Source organism: Oreochromis niloticus, linkage group LG16, assembly GCF_001858045.2.
Source record: "Oreochromis niloticus isolate F11D_XX linkage group LG16, O_niloticus_UMD_NMBU, whole genome shotgun sequence".
Lineage (NCBI taxonomy): Eukaryota > Metazoa > Chordata > Actinopteri > Cichliformes > Cichlidae > Oreochromis > Oreochromis niloticus.
In genome coordinates, this window is record NC_031987.2 from 20423457 (window position 1) to 20439878 (window position 16422).

Consider the following 16422-nt stretch of genomic DNA (forward strand, 5'->3'; position numbering starts at 1 on the left):
AATTACACTGTAAAAGCATTTTTTGTGCAACAAGCTTATAACTAAGCTTAACAAGCAAGTGAGTAAAACAGTGAGCTGAATTTGAAGGTTTCTAGGTACCTGCTAGCTAAGAGGAAATACAGCAAATTAAAAAATGTCACAGAATATAAATAGAATATAAATACTGAACTGTTCTGTAAGAAATGAGACTGTAGGCCTGCTTTCCACCATTCAAAGATTAAATGTAAATATCAGACCAAAGCCAGTCGCTGCATTATTGACGGTGAAGGGAACAAATTCATTTCACACAAGTCGGAGAAAAGAGTCAAAAAGCTCCAGAAAGATGATGGTAAAGTCCTTCGTACAGCATTTAAAGCTGCTAGGTGAATACACTCAGATTACTTGTAACAACACTGACAGGGTTAACGTTGAAAAAAGATAATGTTATTTTCTATTTTGCTTCGACTGTCAACAAATCCCAAAAAACAACAACAACAACAACAGCTATAAATAGCACGTTACAACTTCTCTGTCCTCTCTGCGACTGTATATCTTATAATTTCGATGACATTGCAGGTGATCGTGTGCTGTGTATCAGTGAGAAGAGAGTAAAATCCACCTTAAACAGGACACAGTCACTGGGTTACGACGCCTGACTTTGATGGTTGCAGTCCTGCCCCTCGTGTGTGGTGATGTAGGAGAGAAGGTCAATCGCTGTCACGACGGCAAATAAAATCTTCCTCTGGAGGGCCGACCCATCGACCCCGTCTGCACAGAGACACAAAACTGCTGTTAAACACAGATCTGCAAATCTCATAAACACGTATTTTATTTACAATATAGAAAATATATCAGATCTTTAAACTGAGACACACTATTAATAATAATACAATATTTAAAGAAGAAAATGTTCGCTCATTTAGAATTTGATGGCAGCATCACAAAGGAAAAAAACAACAAAGAAAAGCCAGAACTGCTGCTAAAAGAAGAGGGGATGTTACACAGTGTCAAACACGGCCGTGTCCCAACTTCAGTCAGACATGTTGCTGCCATCAAATTTAAAATCAGTTACATTTCTCTTAAGATGATATATGTGGGTTCTATTGTGAATAAAATATCAGCTTTTGGGGGGTTTTGGCTACTAATTCACTGATTTAACAGTTGATTAATCCAGGCTCTTGGTCTCTTTTGTGTGACTGTAATTCAGCATCTTTGGTTTTGGTCCATCAGTCAGTCAAAAAACAAAGTGGAGCCCTCGCAGCTTTGTGAACGACATTTATCAACCACACAATAAACAGCTCATTATAAAAATGATCTGCACATAAATGTACTGTATAAACACTATTTAGGAAATGATTTTTCTCACATTGTGTATGATTGTGAACCACCAGAGCAAAGTTATTAGTTTTGAGGATATGGGAAAGCTTCCCCAGGTCGTCTGTCAGGTGCACCTGAAAGCACAAGTGGAGGAAGATTAAACAAGCGTGTAAAAATGTTCATTATGTCATCAAAGGTTGCCATGAAGAGCTCTGCACTCTCTGACTGACCTGTTTGTAGTCTTTGAGGAGCACCGCGCTAACAGCTGCTGAAAGTTCAACCTTCCCCGCCAACAGAGAGGACAGAATGGTTTCCAGAGTCACCATTCCCAGGATGGCCCTGTGGAAATACACAAACTCCCATCAGACTCAGGTGACGAGAAGACAAACCCATCGTGTCTCTGTCTGCTTATGTCAACCAAATGTCAAGATTAAAAAATGTGTAATCAAACTGGATGATTAATCATTATAGTTTCTAACTAGAGTTTATCTTGAGACGAGATCCAACTTATATGGTTACACACTCAAATAAGGATACCTCACATGAGGATTTACACTGGAGGGACAGGGTTGTAATGTATGTGTATATACCCATCAGACTTCCAGCTGCCCAAACACATCTTTAAACTATAACACACATTTAGCAAGCTGAATCAATTGACCAGAGGCAATGAGTAGTTAAGTCCACTAGAGGGCAGTCATCCTGGCACAAGTCAAGGACAGGACCCCAGGCAACCAAGAACTGTGAAGTACCAACATTCACAGGAAGGCAGAACTTGTCCCATGTCCCACAGGGACCAAGGCTCAGGAAGCCTCAGACCTGGTATTTATAATACTAACCTGATATAGAGAAGAAGAGACATACCCTGACTCAGTGACGACTGGTGCCTGATCCAGTGAGTTCTCCTTTAGGATCTCAATGGTTTTCTGGCAGGACACAGAATGTGAGACAGTGAGGGGGGCAGACAGGTGTAGACTCTGAACAGTCCGGTTCCACCACCTGCAAGACAGAAAAATGAAGGTTTTAACACCCACCTGCCCCGTCATACCTCCTTTAAGCTATAGTTGATTCGGGGTGTTTTGTTATTGTTGTTGTTTTTTACCAGGGTTTTGGGTCCATTTGAGCGTCCAAGCAGAGGAAGCCTTTCTCACACATCCACTGATCCCTCAGGAACTTTGACCTGCAGGTAAAAATCGGTGAGTTTGAAGAAGTGCGCTGAAGTTTGGTCAGACTTCCACCTAAAACATGTCTGACTCTAGAATATCTTTTTTTAATGGATGCAGCATTTCAGTTATGGACAGGGAGGACACATGGCTGTAAAAAATAAAAATAAAAAAACATGACAGCTGAAAGCCATCTCTCATTTTCTCTCACCTTTGTCTTGTAGAAAAAAATCCACATAAAAAAGGAAGTGCTTTTGTGTATTGGTGTCTAACTGCTGAGGTTACTGTTTTTAGCCCGTGTTATTTCTTTAGCATGTTTAAAAGTGGTAACATCGGTTGAAATGTTTTATAAGTTAGCTTAAGAATTATTGGATCGTGTACGGTTACATTTGGTGCACGCATTCATGACTTAGGCCCCTATTTTAAATCCAGCACCATGAGACTGAGGCCAAAGTTTTAATTTATCAAAAACATTTTGTTAAATCCTCAAATACCATAAAAAAATGGCATCCCCATCAGCTTCTGCTGTATTTTGCTTTTTTCATTATGTCAATCCTTAAAGCAAATAGAAAAACTGGCATTAAAGTCTTTGAACTCTAGTCCTAGGAAACCTGGATATTTTATTTGCGCCGACTTTGCAAAGACACATCGTGTAACATTTAAGGATACTTAATATTTTTATCACTGTGTGTATCTGCCATTGTGTCTCGTACATGTAGTTGCGGACAGAGTCAGGCAGGATGACCACACAGCGCTGCCCCTCCTCCAGCTGCTGAGCCATCTTCACAGCTGCTGCCATCGCTGAGCCAGAGCTGCCACCTTCAGCAAAACAGGCAAATCGATCATTTAGAGCGAATTCATAACATACCACAACTCACTGATATGAACTTACCGCACAAAAGACCCTCCTCTCTGATCAGTTTGCGGGACATAAGGAACGTTTCTGTGTCGGTTGATTTGTACCAAACATCCACAATCTGTGCAGATTCAACAGAGACGGGCGTTTAGCAAAAATACTCACTTTACAAACGTGCACGTTAACAAAAATACTCACAGATCCGTCCAGCGTGGTGGGGATGAAGTCAAGTCCGATTCCCTCCACTTCAAATGGAAACTTTTTATTCTTCTCTTCTGAGCCTTCCAGAACAGAGCCTTCAGGATCCACACCGACTATCTAAAAACAGACATGAGGACTGAGGTAAGAGGCTGCAAACACTGCAGGGTTAAACAGTTATCAAGTAATGTTTGATGGAGCTGCCAATACATGCATTGCTTCACTGATGGATATGCATCAGTGTGAGTCAGAAATTTTGGCTCGACGTATGAATACAGTAAATAAAAACCATCCATTAAAGACTGTGAACTAATAGGTTGTGTGGTGCTCACCTTGATATTTGGACATCTTTCCTTTAACTTTCGAGCAACACCAGTGAGCGTGCCGCCTGTGCTGACTCCAGCCACCAACATGTCCAACTGACCTAAAAACAAAAACACATTTTCTTTTTCAAGCTGTAAAAAACGTTTTTTGTTTTTTTTAAAAAAATATTAATATAATATCACATTCATGCCTAATAAGCTAATATGAACGATTAGAAGAATTTTCAAGGTTTAACAAAGAGGACAAGCTATATGCCTTCATTTATTCGTGCAGTTTGATATACAGATCAATGTTTCAGGCGTGTTTCTTGTATGATTAAAAGTAATTTAATACATTTGTGCAAATATAAAACAGGCACTGAAAAAATGTGGAATCTGTCCATATGTTTACTGTTCTTCTCCTCCCAAGTATTGACACGTTTTCATGAGAAACAACGGGAACAGGAGTTAAATGTACTGTTTCACACGCCTCCATGGGCAGACCAAATGTGCACGTCTAACCTCACTGCACACAAAGATTACTTCTGATTGGATCACTTCCAAACTCGTCCCACCTCATCTCTCCAGAAATTCTTAATATACTTTGTTTTTTGTTGATGAAAGTGTCAAAACATAATTTTGGTACTTTCACAGTTTTTGTGCGTTTGTTTTTATTTGGTTATTGTCTTTTCTCGTTCTTGTTTTCATCAGGAAAAAAAATATGGTTGTTGAGAACAAAATTAACGCTGCTCCTCAGAGCCACGCTCAGACTTTTTACTTCAATGAGTGAAGGGAGAGAAAGAAAAGACTTAGTGGCAGAGCCATGTCTTTCTTTTCATTACCCTCAAAATCAGTTGTTGACTATAACATGTACAGCAAAAATTAGACTCAAGCTAGAAGATGCATCAAAAATCAGAGTTTCTATCAGCCCAAACCATCACACTGCTCCAGTATCTCCTCAGCCGTGGTGTCGTAGTGAGCCAGGGGGTTGCTTGCATTGCCATATTGGTTGAGGATGTGCGAGTTGGGGATCTCGTTCTTCAGACGCCAGGCCGTACGTATATGAGACTCTGGTGAATCGAAAGCTGCAGCTGTGGGTGTGCGGACAATTTCTGCCCCGAGAGCTCGCAGCACATGCACCTAGGACACAGGAGAGGATGAGACTTCAACAGATTCCTCACACTGAAAAGAAGAAGAAACAGAGCTACTTACCTTCTGCATGCTCATCTTCTCAGGCATCACAATGATGCAATGGTAGCCTTTTACTGCAGCTATGAGGGCGAGGCCAATACCTGCACAAAGAGCAAGATTTATTTAAATGTCCTTTTCCTTCATTATGGAGCTACAATACTGCACTTCAGTTCTATTCAGTTCGGTTTATGGTAAACAGTATCAAACACTGAGCCTTCAACCCATTCATTAATTCAAACTGATGTACCCGTGTTTCCAGAGGAGGGCTCGATGATCGTGTCTCCTGGTTTTAGGACCCCGGCTCTCTCGGCATCCTCCACCATGCGCAGGGCGATCCTGTCTTTCACACTGCCTCCTGCATTGAAGAACTCACACTTGGCCACTAAACACAGTCACCCGTTAAAAAGAATACTGTCATATTACACAGATATTGTGTAAAAACTGAAATAAAACTAACAGAAATGAATAAATAATCAGATAAAAGAAACACATGAACAAGAGGAGCCTACAGAGAATTTATAGTGCTCATCTTGGAAAAGCTAAATGTGTTTGGCACATTGCGTTCGGATCATCGACGTATTTTGAGATGGGCTCCCAGTATGAAATAATGAAGAATAAGGCAGGAAAACCTTAACAATTTTCAACTTTCCAACTCTATTTTATTTACAGATGTTTTTGTTCTTTCATTCAATAGAGAAAGAAAGTCTTCATTCACATAATGAATCTGCATTAAATGCATTAAATGCATAATAATCATTCTAATGTTTATTTGGAAGATTTTGCAGAAACTGAAAGTAATTGTAAATGAAAGTGATTGTGTGCAGAGAAGCTTATGGATTCTGCTTGTACTGATATCCGGGCATGTGTGTGTGTGTCACATTTTACATTCATACTCACAGATATCACACTTGAGCCCAAACTCTTTTGGGATTTTGTTCAAGCGAACCAGAGGTGTGTGTCCAATTTTCTCAAGGATGCTGGAGAGGATGCCGGAGGGCTTGGTGCTGTAATGTAAGAGATAATTACATAACACACAATTAACAGTCATTACCATCTTGGAGATCCCATACAGGATGTAATGTTCATTATATCTCGTGAGAGTTTAATTACAAAATACCAGAAATATCAGAAGTATCACTACAACATACTCTAACTGGCCAATTTGTTAGGTACACCTTTTTATCATTGGGTTTAACGCCCTTTTTTCCTTCAGAACGGAGGTTGTGGGGTTTAAATGATGTTCAGTTTATACTAAGGAACCCAAAGTGAGCCAAGAAGATACCCCCCAAATTATTATACCACCAGCAGTCTGAACCACTGACACAAGGCAGGATGGATCCATGCTTACCGTGCTGAGTGGCTATGAGGCGACTCAGACATGGGTGCGCCCAGCTTTCAAGTACATCTCCTGGGCAAATCAGGACGGATCCACTTCGTCTCACCGGGAGTCTCGTCTGTGTTCTCCAGCTGAGTCTCAGTGAATGATTCATCCTTATCTTCACCATCAGCAGATAACCTGTCACCACTGTTCACAGCTGCTGTAGCCTGACGCAAACTTGAAGATGCTTTAGCACAAGTGACATATGCATTTGTCGGGTTAGCTGCAGATGTGCAAGGAGAAGGAACTTCTTCCAAGGATTTCGTACCAAAATCAGAGGGCATGGTTCATCTGCAGCAAGATGGGACACATATTACACCACATTTACACCAAGCTTTCAAAAGTTACTGACAAGCGGGCAAGACCTTTTGTTTTAGTGGGCACTCAATTTGACTCATTCATCAATGACTAGTATCAGAAAAAAGCTGCACGTTAACCTATCCCAGCTGTCTTAGGGTGAGAGGCAGGGTACACGGACAGGTCGCCAGCCTGTCACAGGGCTAACACATAGACACAGACAACCATTTACACTCACATTCACATCTGCGGGCAATTTAGAGTTTCCAATTAACCTATCCCCACTAATTGCGTGTCTTTGGACTGTGGGAGGAAGCCGGAGTACCCGGAGAGAACCCACACAAACGCAGTGAGAACATGCAAACTCCACACAGAAAGACCCAGGCCTGATGGTGGAATTGAACTCAATAAATAAGCTGCACATTATTTTATCTAACCCTAAATTAATTTAAAGCCAATTTGCATGAAACAGTTTGATTGATGTCCTCCAGACATAATTTTAAGAATTTGTTGCTCCTTCTGTGTCCACCCACACATTTTTTTGGCTGCTTATCCAGCTTAGAGTCGGAGGTGGCCGGGAGTGTGCCACTGGCCGACACAGGTCATTGGTCCATCACGTGGCCAACACAGAGAAAAAGACAACCGCACACTATCGCAACCCCACCTACAACTTAGAAGCACCAATTATGCTAACAAGCACGTCTAATCAGTGGAAGGAAACCCACACAGACACAGTCTGGCCACACAAACTTCACACAGACAGGCCCCAGCCAGACCGCAGTAGTAGTATGATCCTTTATTCGGTGCCGTTTTTCAGCTTTCTGGTTATGGGGTTATGCTTACTTTCCTTGTGCTTGATATGATCCTGTGTTCTATGCCTTTTGTCTCCTACTTGCTTGAGTTGCTAGGTTTGTTTATTCCTTTTTTCCTCTGCTCCTTCTCTCTTCCCTTCATGTTCATGTCTTCTGTCTGTGTCAGGCTAGTGTGTCTGTTCCCTTATTATCCTCTGTGTATATATATATTATCCTTGCCCTTTGTCTCTCTTGCATCGTAGCCTTGTTCCTGAGTCCTATGTTTTGGACCTTAGTCCTGCCTGACACACAGCCTAATGAAGAAATACAGGTTCCAACTCAAGATTCAAAAGACTTCCAAGAACACCCAGCCCGCATAATAATAAAACCATTAATATATACAGTCACAATGTTACAGTCATCTGTGGCTATAGGGACCCAACATTTCTGCTTAATCCTCAGAATAAATATAATGACAATTTCATTCACTTTGTAAACCATGGAATATGATTACTACATACTTTATTTTGTGAATTAAATCATATACTGCACTACTGAAAACACTGAACACTTTAAAAACAACATAAAAGTACTAAAAATACACAGCACAGATGTACTTCGGCATTTTTAGGGTGACCCAGGTAAGGAAACCACACCCAACTCTCCGCTGGCTAACACAGTTAGCTAAATCAGCTTAGCTAAAAACTTACAAAAGCATTTACTCACCAAAACCGTGAGAAAGTAGTTGGACATTATCAAGCTGCTACCACAATCACTTTAACTCTCATTCCTAAACACTTTAAGAAGAAACAACAGGCTTTTTTTTCACTCCTGTGTTGCTGCGTTCCAGCTCAGGCAGAGAGGGCGGGACTTGTTTCCTCCCTCCAATAGAATTTCAGTATATGCCCCAGGGGAATCCAAACTTCAATAATACACAAATTAACCTAAGATCTGGAGTTCTAAATCAGAATGTAAGACACACAGAGGGCTGCTTCTAGTGGGCTACATTGTAATAACATTGTAATAAGTAAACTCTACTTTCCACTGATAGCACACAGGTGAGTCCTAGTTTCAGCATAACCGCAGCCTGGAGATAAAAACAGGAATCAACATGTTTCTCTAACTGTGTACTGAAATGCTGAATTCCTACTAACTGTAGTTAAAGGAGTGGTGTGCAATAACATTTACAGAAAGGCATGGAGTGACGCCCGCTTCGATACACATGGACGAAAATATCTTCCTCGACTGTTTAGAAATTTAAGATAAATTGAATCAGATTAAAACAAACCATTTACACTCGCTGTCTGCAGAAAGACACAAGACCTGTGTGCTGGTAGTGTGTCAAAAACTGATTTCCAGTATTTGCCATAAAAATGATTGTTGGAATTTAAACAGTTATAAATGATTGCTGGCATCTAAGATATGCCAAACATGTGATATCAAGTCATTTTGATTCAGAGATAACACTCCTGTTAGCAATGAATTTCTTGTGTATTCACTGTTATATTTCCTTTAAATTTTAATGTCTCACCAACATTCAAAATGTTTTTATTCAAGAATGATCTGACCATGAGGGCAGCTGAAATAATAAAAAGAATCAAATTTCTGTGAACACACTGAGAGACCAAAAAGAACTAGACTGATTATACTGCAGTTGCAATAAGGCAGAGTCATAAAACTTTTCACAAAACAAGTTATTTCTTTATTTTCTATATAACCTCATTATAAACCTTGTTCACTACAGTCTAATTCCAATGTAAGTAAATATTAGACATAAAAAGCACACGGGAACAGCAGAAATAATTGTTTGGCTTTTCTGGCACAACACCAACAACATCTGATATCTTCTATTGGTGCTGTTTCTGCATCATCATCATGATATTGGTCCATGATCAACATTGTAACTGACCAATAACATTGTCATGATGTTGCATGCTTTGCATTGTGAGGGACACAGAAGAAACAAATTATGCCTCGGTTTATATCAAACTGTCTTCTGGACATAATTGTATCTACAGGGTGGGCCATTTATATGGATACACCGTAATAAAATGGGAATGGTTGGTGATATTAAAGTCCTGTTTGTGGCACATTAGTATATGTGAGGGGGCAAACTCCTCCAGATGGGTGGTGACCATGGTGGCCATTTAGAAGTCGGCCATCTTGGATACAACTTTTGTTTTTTCAATAGGAAGAGGGCCATGTGACACATCAAACTTATTGGTAATGGTAGTTTTTAAATGTATAAACTAACTTCTTGGCTAATGCTAAGTGACTTACAGGGAGCAAATAAAGCAAATTCATAAAAACATTTACAAAAAAGAAAAAAAACTAAACACAGAGGCACCACACTTAAAAAAGACATTATGTGTGGCAGGAATAAAATGCAAAGAATATAAATATTTTACTGTATTGTAAGAGAAAAGAGTCATAAAGTTCCAGAAAAATGATCGTAACATCCCTCCAGAAAAAACTAAGTTGCCCTTTAACTGGAGATTTTTCACTCATTACAAGATGCAAAAAGTGTTAAAAAAAAAAGAACAAAAATAGCTATGAATAGTGCTTTACAACTTCTCTGTCCTCTCTGGAGGTCTATTATTATTATTATTATTATTATTATTATTCCAGTGACACTGCAGGTGATCGTTTGCTGTCTCTCAATGAACAGGAAGTAAAATCCACCTTAAACAGGACACAGTCACTGGGTTACACCGCCTGACTTTGATGGTTGTGGTCCTGCCCCTCGTGTGTGGTGATGTAGGAGAGAAGGTCAATCGATGTCACGACGGCAAATAAAATCTCCCTCTGGAGGGCCGACCCATCGACCCCGTCTGCACAGAGACACAAAACTGCTGTTAAACACAGAAGACTGGTTTGTTTACTGCACAGGCTCATGACCACAGTTCCCCGTGTCATCCACAAATACAGGTTTTAGCTCAATGATGGAAGGAAAGAGCCATATGTGAACATGATCCAGGAGAATGCAAATGTGTGACTGTAAATCAGTATCTTTGGGTTTAGGACAGTTAGGTGGCCAAAATATAACCAAACCAAAATGAAGCTTTGTGAACGACATTTATCAACCACACAATAAACAGCTAATTATTAAAAACGATCTGCACATAAATGTACTGTATAAACACTATTTAGGAAATGAATTTTCTCACATTGTGTATGATTGTGAACCACCAGAGCAAAGTTATCAGTTTTGAGAATATGGGAAAGCTTCCCCAGGTCGTCTGTCAGGTGCACCTGAAAGCACAAGTGGAGGAAGATTAAACAAGCGTGTAAAAATGTTCATTATGTCATCAAAGGTTGCCATGAAGAGCTCTGCACTCTCTGACTGACCTGTTTGAAGTCTTTGAGGAGCACCGCGCTAACAGCTGCTGAAAGTTCAACCTTCCCCGCCAACAGAGAGGACAGAATGGTTTCCAGAGTCACCATTCCCAGGATGGCCCTGTGGAAATACACAAACTCCCATCAGATACTGATGATGAGAAGACAAACCCATCGTGTCTCTGTCTGCTTATGTCAACCAAATGTCAAGATAAAAAATGTGCAACCAAACTGGATGATTAATCGTTATAGTTTCTAACTAGAGTTTATCTTGAGACGAGATCCAACTTATATGGTTACACACTCAAATAAGGATACCTCACATGAGGATTTACACTGGAGGGACAGGAGTGTAATGTATGTGTATATACCCATCAGACTTCCAGCTGCCCAAACACGTCTTTAAACTACATCCCTGCAAAGTTTAACATCTCTGACAACAAGTGAGGTGGCAACACTGCTGGAAGTGTTAATAAAAGCATAAATAATCACTGAGGTTTTAAAAGGAAATACAAGCTTCACATGTTCATATTACTTATCTTTAAAAAATATTTCAGTTGGGTAGTTATACTGTATAAAGATGAAAATAAGATATAAAGATTAGACAAGACAAAGGTCACTGACAAAGTGTGAGAATCTCTTCCTCACACTATGATGTCATCCCGAAATTCAATTTCCACCATCAAATTGAGAACAGAGCCACATTTCAGTGTGAAATCATGAGATCAAGTACGACCTGTGGAACATCTGCTGAGCATTTAGCTGCTCTGCACAAGCAAAGATGATGATACAGAGGATGACATCTGTTTCTCTGAAATCTCCATGGAGACCACTGTTTGTGTTTATGCTGGGAGTTCCTGTCCTCTTCCTGTTTATACAAGGTCATATCCAAACAGAGCATTCATAATACTAACCTGATATAGAGAAGAAGAGACATACCCCGACTCAGTGACGACTGGTGCCTGATCCAGTGAGTTCTCCTTTAGGATCTCAATGGTTTTCTGGCAGGACACAGAATGTGTGACGGTGAGGGGGGCAGACAGGTGTAGACTCTGAACAGTCCGGTTCCACCACCTGCAAGACAGAAAAATGAAGGTTTTAACACCCACCTGCCCCGTCATACCTCCTTTAAGCTATAGTTGATTCGGGGTGTTTTGTTATTGTTGTTGTTTTTTACCAGGGTTTTGGGTCCATTTGAGCGTCCAAGCAGAGGAAGCCTCTCTCACACATCCACTGATCCCTCAGGAACTTTGACCTGCAGGTAGATATGGGTGAATTTGAAGAAGTGAGCTAAAGTTCAGCCAGACTTCCACCTAAAACACATCTGACTCTAGGCAATCTGCTATTTATCAGCTGCATCACAGCTTTACGTCCATTTTTCTTTTTTTAATGCTGACAGCTTTATTGTGGGATTTCTTGGTTAGGGATAGGACATGGCTGTAAAAAAAAAAAGAAAGAAAGAAAGCATCCTATTTGAAACACATGTCTCTTCCTCTCTCATTTCCCGTCACTGCTGTTCTGTCCTTAATAATGGGAAAAACATCCACACAAAGGGTTTCAAAAAAAAGTGCTTTTATGTTAAATTCTTGTCTAACTAATGGCTAATGGCTGGTGGGAGCAACATGATTACTGCTTTTAGCCAGACATAGCTCAGAGGAAGAGAGTCCAACTCTTTGAAACCATGAAGATCTCTAAATTGTTCAATGGACTGCTTTAATACTTTCTATACACATTAACAAATTTTTGAGGACAAAGCCAAAAACTACTGGATGGTGTGTTATTAAATTTGGCACATATGTTCATTCACTGGCTTTTAATGATTTCATTAAAATGTTCTTTTTAAAGGGGGAAAGATTATAAAGCATACATCTTTAATTATCTTAAAAAACAAGAATGGAAGCAGAAATTTAAATACATTTTCTCTCTAATCCACACAGGATCAAAAGTATACATACAAGCCCCTGGTCCAAAATCAGCAGCTTCAGGTTCAACTGAAAAGAGCAGCTGCCCCACATAAACAAGCCAAATGCCTTCTGAAGAAACGTTTTATGATCAGAAGGGACAAAGACTGAGCTATTCGGCCAGTAACAAGAGGTGTATTTGTAGGACTAAAGCTGAGGCTTTCACAACAAAGAACATTATAGCATCTGTCAAGCATGGTGGTGGTAGCATCATGCTCAGGGGTGTTTTGTGCCCAGTAGTGTGTATGGATGCACAAATAATGAAGAAGGAAAACTACCTCTAAATTCTGAAACTTTACATCAAATTAACAGCTAGATAAACTTCACTTGATAAAACCTGGACACATTAAGGTGTTCCAGCAGGACACAAACACACATCCAAACTGGTTTTGAAATGGAAATGGCAGGCTAGCATTAAGCTTGTGGAATGACCATCGAAAACTCCTAACCTCAACCCTATTTAAACATTATTGATATTCATGGAAATGATGAGTGCATGTAAACGCCTGCCCACAACTGTATTTTTGAAGGCATCAAGGCCTGTGAGCACTCCAGACTCTCACTGGATTCAAAGTGTATCTGCCATTGTGTCTCGTACATGTAGTTGCGGACAGAGTCAGGCAGGATGACCACACAGCGCTGCCCCTCCTCCAGCTGCTGAGCCATCTTCACAGCTGCTGCCATCGCTGAGCCAGAGCTGCCACCTTCAACAAAACAGGCAAATCGATCATTTAGAGCGAATTCATAACATACCACAACTCACTGATATGAACTTACCGCACAAAAGACCCTCCTCTCTGATCAGTTTGCGGGACATAAGGAACGTTTCTGTGTCGGTTGATTTGTACCAAACATCCACAATCTGTGCAGATTCAACAGAGACGGGCGTTTAGCAAAAATACTCACTTTACAAACGTGCACGTTAACAAAAATACTCACAGATCCATCCAGTACTGTGGGGATGAAGTCATATCCAATACCTTCCACTTCAAATGGAACCTTTTCACTTTTCTCCTCTGAGCCAACCAGAACAGAGCCTTCAGGATCCACACCGACTATCTAAAAACAGACATGAGAACTGAGGTAAGAGCCTTCAAACGGTGCAGGGTTGGAGCTGCCAATACATGGATTGCTTCACTGATTAATATGCATCTCAGTAAAACAAAACTTTTATTTCAGATTTTAGATAAGTGGGTTGGGAATCTCGCCTTGACATTTGGACATCTTTCCTTTAACTTTCGAGCAACACCGGTGAGTGTGCCGCCCGTGCCGGCTCCAGCCACCAACATGTCCAATTTACCTAAAAACAGAAACACATTTTCTTTTCCAAACTACAAAAAATATACATATTGTTGGGATTCAAATAAACACCTGTTCCATGAAGATTCGCGGTTACAGGAAAAACTATATACGCCTTCATTCATGTCAGTTTGACGTATAGATCTAAGTTCCAGGAAATATAAAACACACACGGCAAAATTGTAGGCAAATAATCACTTGTTACAACTAAGGTCTGCAAAAGATCATCTCTGTTTGCACAAGACAAATCTTGTGCTACAGCAGCAGAAAACCACACTGGGTGTCATTGACAGGAGTGAAAGGGAAACTTCTGCTGCCACATTCGAACGGTAAGGTCAAAATTTGGCATAAAAAATAAGATCATCTTGTTTCAATGGTTCATGGTGGTGGTGGTTTAATGGTGTGGGGGGTCATTTCTTGAAAAAAATCAACTTCAAGCTAGAAGACGCATCATAAATCAGAGTTTCTATCAGCCCAAACCATCACACTGCTCCAGTATCTCCTCAGCCGTGGTGTCGTAGTGAGCCAGGGGGTTGCTTGCATTGCGATACTGGTCGAGGATGTGCGAGTTGGGGATCTCGTTCTTCAGACGCCAGGCCGTACGTATATGAGACTCTGGTGAATCGAAAGCTGCAGCTGTGGGTGTGCGGACAATTTCTGCCCCGAGAGCTCGCAGCACATGCACCTAGGACACAGGAGAGGATGAGACTTCAACAGATTCCTCACACTGAAAAGAAGAAGAAACAGAGCTACTTACCTTCTCCATGCTCATCTTCTCAGGCATCACAATGATGCAGTGGTAGCCTTTTACCGCAGCTATGAGGGCGAGGCCAATACCTGCACAAAGAGCAAGATTTATTTAAATGACCTTTTTCCTTCATTAGTTATGATACAGCAGTCAGCTCATTCGTTCAAACTGATGTACCCGTGTTTCCAGAGGACGGCTCGATGATGGTGTCTCCTGGTTTTAGGACCCCGGCTCTCTCGGCATCCTCCACCATGCGCAGGGCGATCCTGTCTTTCACACTGCCTCCTGCATTGAAGAACTCACACTTGGCCACTAAACACAGTCACCCGTTAAAAACAAAAAAGATATACTGCATCAGTGAGTGTTCAAAGTTAATCCGAAAGGTTTGCATTAGATAATGCATGACAAATTTAATATGCATTTTAAATAACTAGGACTGAACCATTGCAGAGAAAAGAATAATAGTTAATCTATTAACCTTTACCAGGTCACTGATGACGCATCTAGGGTTGGTAATTTGAGAGGAAACATCTTAAAGCTTTTGAAATAAAACCTCTATATAAAACTCTAAACTCAGATGGCTCCCCAGTCACCCGCTAAAAGGTTAACAAGTATGAAAAGCATGCTTCTGTCCTCTGTAACTAGATTCTGGTTCCCACGAGAATCTAGTTTTTACTTTGCCTTTATTGGTCCTGCTGAAAGTCCGTGTCTATGTCAGACCACGCCTTTTATTTCCACAGAGAATAGTTCATGTCAGATCTCCCTCTGTAATCCTGACTGACTGTGTTTGAAGTAATTATGGAAATTCAATTTGTGGAGTGTGAGATCTGGATCTGCTCTTTTGCAAACTCATAGCAACACAGGGATAATAGCATGCCTGCCAGCTACTGCATCAGCAACAACATGTTGTTAAGGTACCGGAACAATATAAACACTAATAGTTTTAAAGTTTAGAGCTGCATTTTATTTGCAAAGGTTTTCTTTTTACTCTGTTGAATGACAGAACAAAGAGTCTTTCAGTCTCACCTCTCCATCCAGGGGAGCGAGCTGCCCCCTCATACAAGAAAACAACAGTCGCACAGTGAAAAAACATAAGGCCACCAGCTACATGATACTTCAACGCTCCCTTTTTAACAGCTGAGCAGGAAGCCAAGAGGGACACAGTGGGATCAACAGCCCTAGCTTAAACAACGGCACCTCTTCCACTTGGATGCATCAACTTAACAACATATCCCCTAAAAGACGTTCTTTTACACAAGTATGATAAGCCAGGTGAGACTTCACTCTGTAATCTGCTGCTGCTCAGCTACAGTCTCATTCAAGCAGCTTTTTTTTCACCCCACTAAACACAGTAAACTTATCAGCTTTCTTGCTGCTTAGAAGGGAGAACAATAAAGCTGCTGTTAGGACATTTAAAGCATCTTCTATCCTGAAAATAAGAAGACTGCACTCCTGCTCATTTTCTTGCAAGGACATATCAGCGTCATTCTGGGATGAATGAAGGGGACTATTCAGAGAAAAAACTTAACATTTCATATCCATAAATATGAAACCCATATCTTTTGGATTAAAATTGTAGCTTTGCAGTACAAGTACATGGATAGCA

At 40.6% G+C, this 16422-nt stretch overlaps 1 long non-coding RNA gene across 5 annotated transcripts in view; it reads right to left on the reverse strand.

Annotated features, from left to right (window-relative positions):
• The window catches only part of LOC102081865 (cystathionine beta-synthase), a 64550-nt gene that overhangs the window by 11657 nt on the left and 36471 nt on the right, over positions 1-16422 (reverse strand). Inside the window, exons 1-15 of one of the 5 annotated variants that reach the window (XR_002058700.2) lie at positions 8199-8361; positions 6355-6675; positions 5904-6010; positions 5254-5388; positions 5028-5107; positions 4751-4955; positions 3846-3937; positions 3514-3633; positions 3352-3436; positions 3173-3278; positions 2399-2476; positions 2161-2295; positions 1527-1635; positions 1346-1430; positions 599-747 (exon numbers count right to left, since the gene is read on the reverse strand). This is a non-coding gene — a long non-coding RNA (cystathionine beta-synthase). Of the gene's footprint in view, positions 1-598; positions 748-1345; positions 1431-1526; positions 1636-2160; positions 2296-2398; positions 2477-3172; positions 3279-3351; positions 3437-3513; positions 3634-3845; positions 3938-4750; positions 4956-5027; positions 5108-5253; positions 5389-5903; positions 6011-6354; positions 6676-8198; positions 8362-9681; positions 10304-10639; positions 10725-10820; positions 10930-11747; positions 11883-11985; positions 12064-13367; positions 13474-13546; positions 13632-13708; positions 13829-13977; positions 14070-14548; positions 14754-14825; positions 14906-14993; positions 15129-16422 lie in introns of those variants that run through there. The other 4 variants (XR_002058699.2, XR_002058701.2, XR_003216783.1 and 1 more) reach the window with 4 other exon arrangements.